This window comes from Athalia rosae, chromosome 3 (assembly GCF_917208135.1).
Source record: "Athalia rosae chromosome 3, iyAthRosa1.1, whole genome shotgun sequence".
Classification (NCBI taxonomy): Eukaryota; Metazoa; Arthropoda; class Insecta; order Hymenoptera; family Athaliidae; genus Athalia; species Athalia rosae.
The window spans coordinates 5657729-5672425 of record NC_064028.1 but is presented as its reverse complement, the minus strand read 5'-3'; the positions used below and the strand labels follow the sequence as shown (position 1 = coordinate 5672425).

Sequence of the window (14697 nt, the reverse complement as noted above, 5' to 3'; positions counted from 1 at the left end):
TTAACCACCTGCTACACTTTCACCCCTGTTATTTCCCGCCGTGCGGGGCGTGAAAAGGTCGGCTTGTTTTTTGACCCGGTATTGTACAGTGCATGTATTTTTCGGTATAATAAGTGCACGTAAAACACAATACGATATTCGGTGGGTAGGCAAATCGGTAGCCCATTTTTTAGCGAATTTATAACCCGACGTCGTTGCGGTACATTACGCGAATTCTGGTTCAAACGTTAAACGAGGGACGGGGGTTCAAAGAGTCACGCTATCGCCCAAGAATAAAATTGGGTCTCGCATCGTGTCAGGCAAACGGCCAATCTCTCCGCATGCACATTTGTCACATCCATTTCTACTTCTGTTATTTTTTCTTTTTTTTCTTTTTCTTTTTCTTTTTTTTTGTGTCATTCGTACTTAGCCCTTTTTTCCTATAGATATAATCCGCGACAGCGATTCTTTTCGAACATTCATAAGGTTGATGAAAAATTGCCACTTAATTCGAGCGGTTTCCATAAGAATCGGGTGAAGTGGTCGCTAACACGGGTCGTACGTTACGGTCTAGAAAATTCGAAGGGCATCACTTACGCCGGGTTAAAATTATACATGCGGGGAAAATTCTTTTCGAAGAAGATAACCATGAAATGATGAAGTGAAAAAAAAAAAAAAAATAATTCACAAAAAACCCATCTTCTCTCGTGACGCATCAACTTCTATTTCTTCAACCTCTTCATCGCTCACATAATTCCGACTGCCAACTACGTAGGTATGCGGTATACAGAAGATTCTCAAGAGCGGCCGCACTTTCTTATTCGCGGAGGATATAAGTGCCCGAGTTTTTCAAACTCCGACAAAGGGAGGAATAGCTTTTCAGAGAAGAAAAGGTAAAAATAAAAAAATAAAAAATTGAGAAAAAATAAAATAATATGAAATGATATAAAAAAGACAGCCACGTGAGAAGGATCGTGATAAATCACTGCGCGTCCCTCTGGGTATAAACGAAAGTTCTCCCCCCCTCCCCCCCAAATACACACCTTTTTTTCTTTTCGTTCTATTATTTTGGGTAGGACTTTTCAAAAAAGTTATCGGATAGAAGACGGGTGCGTGTACAGGGTTTCCCGTGAGGGAATCTTATTTAAATCGATTCTTCGGATAACTCGGGAATCAACAGATTTCGCGTCGAGTGTAAAATCGTGTTAAATTAGACGAACCGAACGTCGGGATTGCCGGTAGAAGTGGGGGAGGTCGGAATCGAAGTGCTTTGATTTTCGGCCCATCACTTTAGAGAAACGCACGTCAGTCCCGCGGGAATTGCAGAGAGATTTGATTGTGCGGTTAGCTACGGCAATTTCAAGGTATTGCCCCACTCCGGCAAGTAGGTATCCGTCTGAATTGCCTGGCCGGTAACACGTATGTGATGTAAATACGTATACATATATGTAGATATCTCCGAAGTGCAGCTGCTGACGCAGATGAAAATCGTCTTAATTAATTCGTAGCGTTCCCCAGCGCTGAGCACTATACATTATGGACGGCGATATATGTATATATATACCTTCTCGGATATATACCTGACTATTTCATGTAACATGATCTGCTTTCACAATTAATCAACGATCCAGTCAGTCGCGATGTTCGGTTCGTTGTATACCTATCCAGTACGCTCCAGCATCTCGCTGTACAGTAGGGTGAGTTGAGAAAAATTGTTTTCTTTTATTTTCTTAGTATGGGGACAAAATTTGTACCTTATAAAAAAAGAAAATTTTTCAAATGTGGAAAAAACGAGCCCACTCGTTTTTTTAATAAATAATTAATCTAGTGGGGTACTTCCAGCGAAAAAATTTTTTTTTTGTTCAAAAATCATAGAAAATATCTAAAAATTTTCGATTGCGATTGTTTTTTATTCGTTCACTGTTCAAAACCGTCGCAATCCATGCATGGGTCAAAATATTCGAATTCTTCAATTTACCAGCGAGCCCCCGAGCTTATCTGGAGTCAGGTAGCCACGGGCGCGCGGTTTGTTGTGGGGCGTCACCTCTGCTCAGCCCCGAAGGTGACGTCTCACAACAAAGCGCTACGCTGCTGGCTACGCTGACTCCAGCAAAGATCGAGTTTGCTGGTGAATTGAAGAATTCGAATATTTCGACCCATGCATGAATTGCGACGAAACAAAGTGCGTCTACCACTAAAACCAATCGATATGTCTTATAATTTTTCTGCTTCCAGAAGCGAATAATTGATGATTCTTTGATCAATTGCACGAGTAGATGATTTCGGCTTTCAGATTTGGATTCCTGAGCTAATTATATGTGAGATTACTCTTGAAAAACCAAAAAAAAATTCCATTTTTGAGCAACAAATGAATCATTTTTTTAATTGGGTTTAATATGCTTTTCTTACGTATTTTAACCTCCGGAATCCGAATCTGGAAGAAAAATTGATCTATCTATAAAATTGACCGAGTTATCGCCAATTTTCAGCTTTTTGGGCTCAAAAATAAAAAATTGATTTTTTAGTCTATCTCAATGTAATTTGAGCTCAGGAATCTGAATCCGGAAGAAAAATTGAACTATCTATAAAATTGATCGAGTTATCCCCATTTTTTTGCATTTTTTACCATAAAAATGGAGATATCTCGAAGGGAAAAAATCGTAGCTCAATTTGGACAACGGATTCGTGTTCCTGAGGTCAAAATACATAAGAAAAATGCCACACGATCAATTTTTAAAAATAAAAATTTTTGGTCAAAATTTGAGATTTTTCCAAGGGGTACCCCTTACGATTTTTTCAAATTTTGACCAAAAATTTTTATTTTTTAAAATTGATCGTGTGGCACTTTTTCAACGTATTTTGACCTCAGGAACACGAATCCGTTGTCCAAATTGAGCTACGATTTTTTCCCTTCGAGATATCCTCAAATTTATGCCAAAAAATGCGAAAAAATAGGGACAACTCGATCAATTTTATAGATAGTTCAATTTTTCTCCCGGATTCGGATTCCTGAGCTCAAATTACATCAAGATATACTAAAAAATCAATTTTTTATTTTTGACCCCAAAAAGCTGAAAATTGGCGATAACTCAGTCAATTTTATAGATAGATCAATTTTTCTTCCAGATTCGGATTCCGGAGGTCAAAATACGTAAGAAAAGCATATTAAACCCAATTAAAAAAATGATTCATTTGTTGCTCGAAAATCGAATTTTCTTTTGGTTTTTCAAGAGTAATCTCACATTTAATCAGCTCAGGAATCAAAATCTGAAAGGCAAAATCATCTACTCATGCTATCGATCGAGTAATCATCAGGTAGAAAATTTTTTTTTTGCTGGAGGTACCCCATTTGATTAATTATTTATTAAATAAACGAGTGGGCTCGTTTTCTCCACATTTAAATTTTTTTTTTTTTTTTTATAAGGCACAAATTCTGCCCCCATGTTTAGAAAATAAAGAAAAAATTTTTTTTTGAACCCACCCTACTGTACACAGCCCACAAAAATCAGGTGATCCGGAATCGCGAGCGGTGAAGTAAGCAAGCCAGGAAACTGATATCGAACTTTCAGTCGCGCGTGTAAAAAAACCTCGGCGTATTTTATGTTCCCTTCAATTTTTACGCATCCAAACATTCACCGAGTTCGGAGTCACTCTTCTGTGAAAATGTATCCGGCAAACTTCCTACCCGATGCCGTGCACAGAGACGTCTTGCCGCGGATGCATTTCAATTCCAGCTTCATGCGATCGTGAACATCATTCGTTGGAAGGTGTTTGAAAAAGGAAAATCTGCATTTCCGTTGAAATTCGAATTGGAAAGAACGGAAAGTTGGATTTCGAGCGGAATTTTTTTATGGATCGAAAATTGGAACCGCTCCTCGAAGGACGAGGGATAACTCCGGTGAGAAAATCGTTGAACGTATTTTTGATCCGTCGATACCTCGAGACACGAACTATGGGGGATCGACGATCGTCGGACGAAACGTAAGGTAACCACAGGTGAGGCGTGGTTCAAACCCAGGTTCCCGGGTGCTGGATCAATATTAACTCCCATAACCCACCTGCCTGCTTGCCTGCTTGTCTGCCGCTGCCTGGACCATTGCACTGCGATCAGGAGGGACAATTTCGCGTCTAGAGAGAAAAAATCAACGCCACTTGTTCGTGATCTTTACATCTCAGAGATTTTGATGATCTCCAACGACGTCACGGGTACGATGACGCCCCCCTTCCCGAACGAAAAACCCCCTGGGTATAAAAATCTCCGTACGCAATCGAATTTTTTCGAACTGTAAAATTTCGAATTCGAGTTAGGGATTGCGTGTGAAAATGCAAAAAAACGTATACAAGGTCGAATTGATTTTCCACGAAAATGTCAAAGGTCAGCGACACCGTGGGACAGCGATATGAAAGGTAACAAAAGGCACAGCGCCACACGCACACGGACAATTGAATCTCCCGAACAATCGGACAACATTTTCTTGTCCCATCCGCAAAAGCTTCGTACGTACTTTTCCATACACGTCGTTTAGGTAAAAAATATCCCGCTACAGGGAGGGTATAAATAAAATATATATGAAAGTTGGATAAACATCTTGATATATATCCTCATCTCGCTCTTCCGTACTGTCTTTCCAGATCTACCGTGGACCCGAAAGTCACGGAGAGACTGGAGAAAAAGAAAAAGGAATCAAACTTGAAACCAAAAAAAAAAAGCTTTCATCGAAAGGCAAGAAAAATTCAATAAATGAATAAAAAGCTTTGCCGTTTAATTGTTTCTTATGGTCACCACGGTAATTACGTGCCATCACTCCCCTGCGGGGGATGCGTTCGTTTTGTTACATCGGAGGTGTAGTGTGGAAGGGAACTCGTTGAGGCGGGTCGAACACGTTTTGAGACCTCATCCCACTCCGATACTACTTAATCTTAGTTTTGGAGAGCCACTGAGCTGTTAATCACGATTTAGGGCATTCCGGCTACACGTTATGTGTTACGAATTTACTTTCGAAAAAGATGAAGAAAAAGAAAAAAATAAATCCCACGTCGTTCTCTCGTCATCGTTTCGATACTCGCGATATCGTTTGTCGGACGAGAAGTTTAGCGTGAATTTTCGTCGGTGGTTTTTTTTTTATTTTTTTATTTTTGTTTCTTTAATTTTTGCAACGCGGTGCACGAAACGATGGAAATTGGAAAAATTTGCCAGAATTTACGGTGGAAGGACACGGTAACCCGCGATTACAGGGAGACGACCGTACGTACACACGTAACGTACGCTCGTGTCGTGAAAAGATCCGGATATTATAACTAAGCTGTTCGCAGTAGATGCGCGAAGCTACCGGTCGGGTGTAGAGAGATTGGAATTAACATCGCTAACGAGGAACGAACGAGCAGAGCCAGGCGGATAGGCTCCACTTGAACGGAGCTAAACGTCGCTAATGGACAAGTTCCTCGCATCGGAGATGCTGAAAAATTAATATCTCCAACGCTCTCGACCCACCCTGTAACGTACTGCAGCGGCAGACCGTACCAGACCGTACACGTCCCTTAACGGCCTTAATTCCATTTCCATCAGGGCCGAGAAGAAGGAGCTGATACTATTTTCGGGTGTTTTTTTTTTTTTTTTTTTTTTTTTTTTCAAATTTCCGACTCATCCGCCGCGGTCGTTCAACGTTTTATTCTCTTCGGATTCGGTTTCCGTACGTACGGATACGTTGCACCGGTGCTCGTACGTCCGCCACACACGTACGGCAGGTAGGTATATTCCCAAGGAGGAAGGAAATTCCCGTAGATTGGTTCACGTGGTTTCCCGTGTATCGGAGTTAATGCCAACTTCCCCTTTTTTTTTTTCCCCTGCCAATAGTTATATCCTGTCCATTTTCTACGTCTCGTGCGGAGAACCAAACTTGTGCATTATTTAGAAAACATCTCCGTCTCCCCTCGTGCACCGAATCTCATTCCTATGTGGGCGTGAGATGAAAAGAATTTTCTAAAGAACGGTTTGCTTTTTTTTTTTTTTTTTGTTTTTTAATTTCATTTTCAACGGCTCGAATAATTTCGAAAGATGTTAACGATCGGTGTGGCTAAATGCAGGTAGCTGTACCGGAGGCCGACAGATTAAATTATCGAAAAACCTCCATCGATTTTACCTCGATAATTCCTATTCTTGTCATTTCGTGCGTACATGACGACGGACACGTAGATGCAACATGAAAATTCAATTAATCGGCTAAAATTCTCACGCTCACGGTTTTATTCCTATCGGAAACTAACTGCACACGGTATACAGTTATAGTACGGGGACGAATTTACCGTCGGTGCGATGTTTTGCGAAGAGAGTGAAATAAAAATTTTCGTAAGAATACAAAGTTTTATTAATTATATTCCTCGAATATCTTTGAGCAGTTCTCAATGCATGCATGTATTATGAGATGAGAGTAATTGAGAAGGAGGAGTTTGTTGAATGTGACGGCAAAGTTTGTGTACATTATAGATATATATACACATCCGTCAATTAACGAAGAGAGAATCGCGCGTTGATCAGCGAGCGTGAATATTTTATTACACTACATCCAGAGACGTTGATGAAATTCTTGGCTGAAAAATTGACGGCCGAGTTTCACCGAGCCGTAGAAAGTTTTTCTCGAGATTCATTGATCCCGCGGTAAATCGTTTTTCGCATATTTCGCGAATACAAGATAACGAAAACAACGGGTAACGTCACTGCGGGCTTCGCTCACCCGACAACCGTGCTCGGATGGAAGAGAATAGGGGCTGGTTCGAGAGACGTCGGAATAAAAGCTCCGCGTTATACGCGCGCGTAGAAAACCGGTCGTGAGTACGAACCGTAAAGAGACGAGACAAATATCCCACCGAAATTATTGTGTCACGTCGGAAAAGTTGAGATACACGATTCGGCTGTTCGATAATAAAAAAAAAAAAGAAGAAAAAAGCGTCAACGATATTCGACAACCCTTCCGATCCCCCTCCACCTTCTCGCTCGCCGAAATGGCGAATTAGAAAAATGTTCGTCCTGTTTAACTGGATGATTAAGAACGAAGTTGGAGTCGATTCCTGCTTCGTAATGTAAATTCTTGAATATGGTGTACAACGATCCTAGATGTTGAATGATACGTGAACTTGAGTCACTGACTGACGGGTGAAGAAAAAAATCGTCGCTCCAAAATCAGCGCGCGTCATATTTGTATTAAATATTTTTCCCCTCTTCTGCATCAACGGATGACGGACGGGATAATTCCCGTGGGAATTTTTGCTCTTACGAGAGCAGTCGAGACCACGGGGAATAGGTAGGTAGGTAGGTACGTACAAGCATACGTACACCTGACATACGTAATTCTACGACAACGGTGAAAAGCCCGTAGGAGAGAGGAAAAAGTATATTCCTAAAACAAGACGAGGATATCACCTCGTATATTCGATACGTGAACAAAATTTAATATAATGAAAAATTACAGATCTCTTTTTTCCATTAATAAAATTAGAAAAAATTTTATCGTCGTTTCGCTTCGTTCGCCGTATGCGACGACGCGTGAAAAATTAAGCCAAGAGTACGATAAAAAAAAAGAATGATTAATTTACCAGATTTGTTTTTGGCCAAATCTTTCGTGTCGTTAGATGAAAAAAGAAAATTAATACGCTTCTTATCGTACAGCCGACGGATGTTTTAACTTTGTTTTCTGCACATGTAGATTCGCGCATTACACACGGTAATCTACGACCACTAACGAACTCCGAACAAATAACGTTAACTTTACGGCTTAATAGAGCACGTGCAACACCACGCGTAATACAGATATCTGACCATACGTGCACGCTCGATGCTAATTGGAATTGCAAAATTACTATTTATTATCCAAACAATGGGTAACTATTTTATTTTATGTTTTCTGATTTATGTCCAGAGTAAATCAGCGAGATTGATTAGCCGGGGCAATTATTCGTCCCACGCGTATGGAACGAGAAAATAGAAAGAACAAAGTTCACTCTACGTTATACCCGTCTTTACGCGAGAATGAGTGAAGGTAAATCAGGTAGTGAGTAATTTACCGAGCTGTTATCGACTCAGGTGGGTGTTTCGGTCGGTTCAACCGACGCCTTATCCTAAAGGGCGAGCGATCTCAGGGCGGACGGATATCCTCTAGGATGGTTAACTTTGTTGCACACGCGTGTGTTTTCCCATCCCGGTGGCAAAATTATCCGCCCACCATATTATTCAGGGTTCAGAGGACACCGCCGGGGGTACGTGGGTACGCGCGATGCGTATATTGCTCGTGCGTTTCGCGTTCTGACGATACTCTCTCTTACCTGGTTTCATACGTTGGATATGTATCGCAGATATACACGTCATACTTATACATATCAAGAGTTAAAAGTACACGGCTACGTATACTCGAGAGAACAAACGTCAACCGATGTCGCGTACACCCCCCGCAGCATCGCGTTACCGTTATTTACACGCTCCGCCTATTCCCTGTGTGGAATATTTACGTACACCTACATTCGTATAAATACGTACAGATATACATGTACGGACGAGTGAGCGCGGAACGTGTACACCACCCCGGAAAACTCGCGGAGGGTGAATCCTCCGGGTAACTTTAATACCTCCGAGCTTACGATAATGCCGCAACCGTTCGCCTCCGCGTTTTACTTCGTATCCCTGTTGCACAGGTACGACGATAATACCTCGATGTACCATCCGACACGATGTACGTTTTATCGGGTCCGGTCCCTTCGTCAAGCGCAAAACTTGTCGTTCGCGCCTGTCGAAGGATATCGCGACAAAGTTCGGAGGCATGTAATCTGCAAATGAAGAGAAACTTTGGGGGATTGTTGGTCAGATTTTGCGACATCGATCGATGCTTTATGGTCTCGATAACTCGTGTCCGGCTGGTTCTCGTCACTTGTGAAATGAAAAACCAGGCAAAAAGCCCGCTACTTTTTAATCACCGAGATTTTAGTGATAACCGATAAGACGATTCTTTACGTTTATCCTCGCTGAAAAGCTCGAGGTATCCGTTGTTGGGGAAAAGTTTGATACCGTGAGAAAATTCCACATTTACCATAAGAAAAATCTTCTACCTGTGAGTTACCTCGGACAGAGCTTGCAAGGGATGAATTCACTGGGGGGGAAAATTCGGCGTAAGTATAGCGTGAGCCGGCAAGGCAGGAAACTGCCGAAGCTTTCGTAAGAAATCGTAGTTTCGTTTTTATTTACCGCGATAAGATAAGCTCGATATACGAAATACGTACCCGCTATCGAGTAGTGGATTTTTTAGTGGGAAAAGGGAAGCTTATTTTTGCACGAGCTTTCAAGCGACGAAAAATTGAAAAAAGAGAAGCATTTGCGGTCGGCGAGAGAGAGTGAGAAAGACTGAATTCGGTTGTGAAATGAAAAAAAAAATGGAATAGAATAGAGGAAAAAGATGTGCGAAATAAAATTTTAATGCGGAACTTACCTAATTACCAATTAGATCCAAGTATATCTCTACCGTAACACGGGCGACATACGAGAATTTACGTAGAACTCGCTTTTACGACGTCTCGCCGTGCCGTCTGGTCGCTTTGCTAGAAGTTAAATTAATCAAACAGCCAGGTGATACACTAATTAGAGGTGAATTCTCTCCATTCCTGCCAATGGCGGTGCTGCTACTCAGCTTCACGCATAAATCCGTGGTGTTACTTTCAGCCCAAAAAATATTCGTACAATTTCCGTATTCTTGCAAAATTAGAAATCGAGTCATCATATCCCGGAGGATCAGGTGGGACCGAAAATAGAATGGGGGAAATAAAAGGATTTCAATAATAAAGACCGGGAAAATTTTTTCATTTGCGCAAGTTAAACCCGCGGGATCCGTCGGACGCGAAACGCGACTTAATTTCGTGGGTGGAATTTTTCACCGATAAGTCACCCGAGGGACGGGACAATTAATTGTACTTTTAAATCGTCGCCTCTTTGTCTCTTCTCGCTCCCTCCGAATCGTATATGAAACAATGTGAAGAATTTTTTCCCGCCGCAAGAATTCCAAAGTTTACTTGCTCCGCGCGACCCTCGATCTACGTTTCCACGTTTTACGACGTTGCTGGAAATACCGTGTCCAAAAAAAGTGGTTACATAAAAATCCTGTATGGACGGTAAAAATAGCTTCCCTTCCAGCGGAATAGCTTCGATTTCCTTTTCCAGATTGCAAGACTGTATATAATACACGCAAAGATATCGGGCGAAAGGTTTCCCTCCCTTTTTCTGTCGATGACAGGCGAACGCGCCCGGCCAACGATCGAACACCTCGTTTTTTTTTTTTTTTGTTTCTTTTTTTCTTTTGAAATTCCTCGGGGATGTTTGCAAGGATAACGACGGGTCGGGATCGAGGTACAACAACTCGTCCATCTCGCTCGTCCGGAGACCCAGAAGCGTTTTTCACGAGCGAAGGATGATGATGTTCCATCGCCCGGCTACAAAATTTTCTATACGATTCGGGGCGATCGATTGCCACATCAATTACGACGGATAGTTCGATCGAATCCATCGTACACCTGGATAATCATCGAAAGTGAGAGAGGCAAAGTCCGAAATTATTATTCTCTCTCCGAGCTTGGAACGGTTTTATTTTCCTTTTACTTTTGTTCCCCGAGTCTGTTTCCCTCGCCAATTTCACGGGTCAAATGACGTCGGTGAATCGACGTTCGTCGATCGCCAAACGAAGGGAAGAACGCGATGTGTCAAGTACGGTGAATATTTGGAAAACCGCAGGTGCTCCGAAAGTTTGTAGGATACATTTCCGGCTTCAATTTCCCACATAGATCCGATAACCCGGCTTTGATCCGCGCACGTGACGTCGACGGGGCATCAATTGTCAGCGGTTCCGATTCCGGTAGGTAGCAAAAGAAAAACCTTCAACTTTTAACTTTTTGCCCCGAACTGGAAATCACCTCGCACAACACCGATCAACGATTACTCGCACACTTTTAAAAGTTTTCCTCACCCCCGTGTCACTATTTTATATTCCGGTGACCCAGATGCGAATGAGGGTGAAACTCTAATTATTTATTTTTTTCTTTTCCCTTTACTTTTTACATTCTTTCCTTACCCCGGAAAAATGAGACATTCATCCAGCGAATAAGTGGCTCATTTCGGAGGATTTCATCTAACCGCTGAACGTTACCACACGACAGGCAATCGTGAGAGCACATTAGGAAAGATGACGAGTATAAATTGTACCCAAGGACTGCGTTTTAGGGGGGAGGGTAAAAATTTTACACCCGACGACAAAAATTAAGCACGAATTATTTTTTACCTCTGAGTCAGGTCACGTCCGCGTCGCCTCGTCATGAAATGCTTCGGCGATAAAGACATGTGCTGCGGAGGCAGGACCTCCTACCGGGTAGTTATAAGAGCTGCGAGGATACGACATGGGGAGAGCACAATTTGAAAGCTTTCAAAGCTTTGCACCGGACACGCCGTATAAGCTTAAAACGCCTGACACGTCACACCCTCGTAAAGCTGAGCTTAAGATTGTAAACTGTGCGACAAATGCAAAAGTACTTCACTCGAAAAGTGAGCCGAATAATGTTGGATAAGTATACGTGTTCACGTATATAGGTGCGAGGTGGATCAAAGGACTAATCCCTTCTCCGGAAAAAAAGAAGAAGATGAAAAAACGGATTGTTACACTTCGCCAAGAAGTGACCCGAGGTCGCTCACCTTTAACCCGCGAGTCATCCCCCCCCCCCCCGCGCGGCTTCAGATTCAGAGCGTATAAAAATAAAACGGAAATTACGTAGATATTATTCGTCATAAACGAGGATCTCGTGATGTCACGGTCGTCCGTGAAATGGGTGTACAGAAAACCCAGAGGTAAGAGTATAAAATCCAAGGTTTATCGTCAGAGTTACAGAGCTCGGGAGGTTGCGAGATCGGTAAAAAAGTCGGTCTTTTAATCTGAATTTCACCGTGAAACTTATTCTTTTTTTGCTCCCTGTAATTATTATCACACGACGTAACGAGCGAAAATTAATTCACGCTTGTTTCTGTTCTTTGATTTTTTTTTTCTCCTCGTTCTATGTGGGCCGCGGATTCACGGTCACATTGAGAAAGGTACGACATGGTTTGAAAACTGTTTTATAAAATATGGACGAAGCTTCGTGGCGCCCGAGAGACCTTTGGAAAATTGCCAATGTGCCCCATAGCTAGTTGAATAATTTTCAGTATTTTCCGTACAAGTGAACTCCGGCGAAAATTCCGGACTTCGGTAGAGAAAACCATTATTTCAAGGTACATTTTTTAAAAGCTATCCATCTCCGCCATTTTATTTATATATTTCTCATTTTATCTATTTATTTCTTTTTTTTTTTTCATTCTCGTAGGACGGGGTCGCACTTCCAATTCACCGATAAATTTCATACCTATATGTATATCTTTGGAATTTTCGGCTCCGGTATTCATCGATTGAAGAGCGGTACTCGCTGGTAAAAACCGATCCGTAATTCGTTCAATAAAGAATTTCCGGCTAACAGAATTTGTTGTACGTTTACAGAGGGACTGTTATACCATGTACGGTTTCATGCAGTAGTTACGGTGAAGTTTGTATCAGAGTCGTTTAAACTTGACTAGAACTTGCGCCGTTGGTTGAACCGATCGTTTTCCTATTATTGTTGGAGTTCGACTGCACCCAAAAGTGTAACCAGCCCGGTGCGGACACCCCTCGAAGTCACAGTCGAGATAATAACGGCGGTTAAAAATAAAAAAGAACTTCATTAACACGTGATCGATCGTGATCCGAGATCATATCGATCGTATTTTCTACAGACACTTTAAGTCGTTCATAAACCATGAGTTTCTTCTGATTTTTACTTCTGGCGATGCTCGCGAGAAGAATACCGCTACAAAAGGAATTAGTTACAATAGCTAGGGGAGTGAAATTTTTACCCAAAAGAACCGCTTTTACGCACTTTTATTTCTTTTCCCCGTACCACCAAGAATTTCATTCGAAGTTCTTCCCAGAAAATGACAACGGGGAGAAGAACGAAGAGTAGGGTCGACGTCGTCAGCGAGTAACGTTTTATAGACGAACAGAGAAAAGAGAGGGAAAAAAAGAAAAGATTGAAAAAATTTTACGACTCTAAAAAGTCAACTTTTTTTTTTTTTCTCTCTCTCTCTCTCTTTATATTACTCGATGACATCCGATCCGACGCGATCCATTTGCTCGGAGGACGTTGGATTACCAGTCGTCTACCTCGTTTTTAGTTTCGCAATAAATTGATATGCGTTTCTCGCTACCCCGGAGAGCTCTTGACGTCTGCTGTAGGATATGGGCGTGCACAGGTGAAACGCAGCGCACATTTTCCTCTAATTTTGCCTCGTTAGTTAAACTAACGTAGCAACTTGTGTTATACGATTTAACGAACCGACGTGCGTCAGGTTTCAATCAACCTACTCCTCATTTAGCATTCCGACCCTCGCCGGTAAAACTGAGGACTCGATGAATACGAACATTAAAACGTTATATCTCCATCCAATTTGCTCGGACAATTTTTCCGGTGATTCGTTAAAAAGAGAATGAAGTAGGAAAAGTTGAAATTGAAATGAAATTAACCAACATTGTAGTTGATGTTGATTTCATCGGGAGAGTAGGAACGAAAAGTTTTCTAATTACACTGCGAAATGAAATGTCAAATGTTAATTACGTCGTATTATCGATATTACTGTGCGAGGAGTGCGAGGATATAGAAAAAAGGAGAATATAATTTTAAAAAAAAGGGACAAAATTCCCTTGATTCCAAAAAATGTTTCGACCACATCGAATTCGAATCGAGAATGAGATATTTTTCTGCGCACGGTCTACGGGGGATTGGAGAGTGTCTTGTATTATCAAATTTATCGCCTTGTTTGTCGCCTGTCTGCTCGCGAGTAACGATAATGTGGCAAGCGAAATAAATGCCCTTTAAAAAGGACCCGCGGATGTACTGGAAGAAAATTGTACGCGAGACCGCGCTGCGGGGTGTACAGCTTATTTTATGTCATATCTTTGACACCCTGGGATACAATAATTTTCTTTCATGTCGTTGTTTTATCGTGACTCGAAGACGTGCGCAGATTTTTTCCGATTCCCATTTTACTTTTTTCGCAAGCTCACCGAGCAACCTACTCGACTATTACTTCGACATCCGGATTCTGGTTGAAAATTTATCAACCGTACAAAGAGCGCGCTTTTTTCGTTTTTCAAGACCAAATGTCGGATGCGGTTTCGCGTACGCGTAAAAATGATCGATTCGACGATATACATTATTTGTAAAGCTCAAGTGCTTCGGGGGGAGGGGGGGGGGGAAATAAGACGAATTGTAGGGCGATGCGGAGGATGAAAAAGATCCGGGTAGAAATAGTTACGTCGCACGGAAGTTTCAAAGTTGCGATGAAATTTTTCGAACGATCACTGGATAGTGACCGAAGATTCTTCATCGACACGGATTATTAATTGATGACTTTGATGGCGCAATTAGCGGCATCGATACGTCAGTTTCTTTGAAAATCGCGGAAGGTTCTCCTTGAAAAGTGAGGAAAACTTTTCCCGTTCCGCGGTGTAAAATAGAAGCGATGTTTCACCATCAATTTTCTCAACCACAGAAGCGTTAAGATCTAGCTATATGTGAAAATCTATTGAAAATATACGGATAACCCGATAGCTGAAAATCTTATTGTTTGAATAAATG

General features: G+C 41.7%; 1 long non-coding RNA gene across 1 annotated transcript; it reads left to right on the top strand.

Moving 5' to 3' along the window:
• Window positions 1-1239: 1239 nt before the first annotated feature.
• Window positions 1240-5010, top strand: LOC125500398. The gene is made up of 2 exons (XR_007277774.1): window positions 1240-1676; window positions 3475-5010. It is a non-coding gene; the product is annotated as an uncharacterized LOC125500398 (long non-coding RNA).
• The last annotated feature ends 9687 nt before the right edge of the window (window positions 5011-14697 follow it).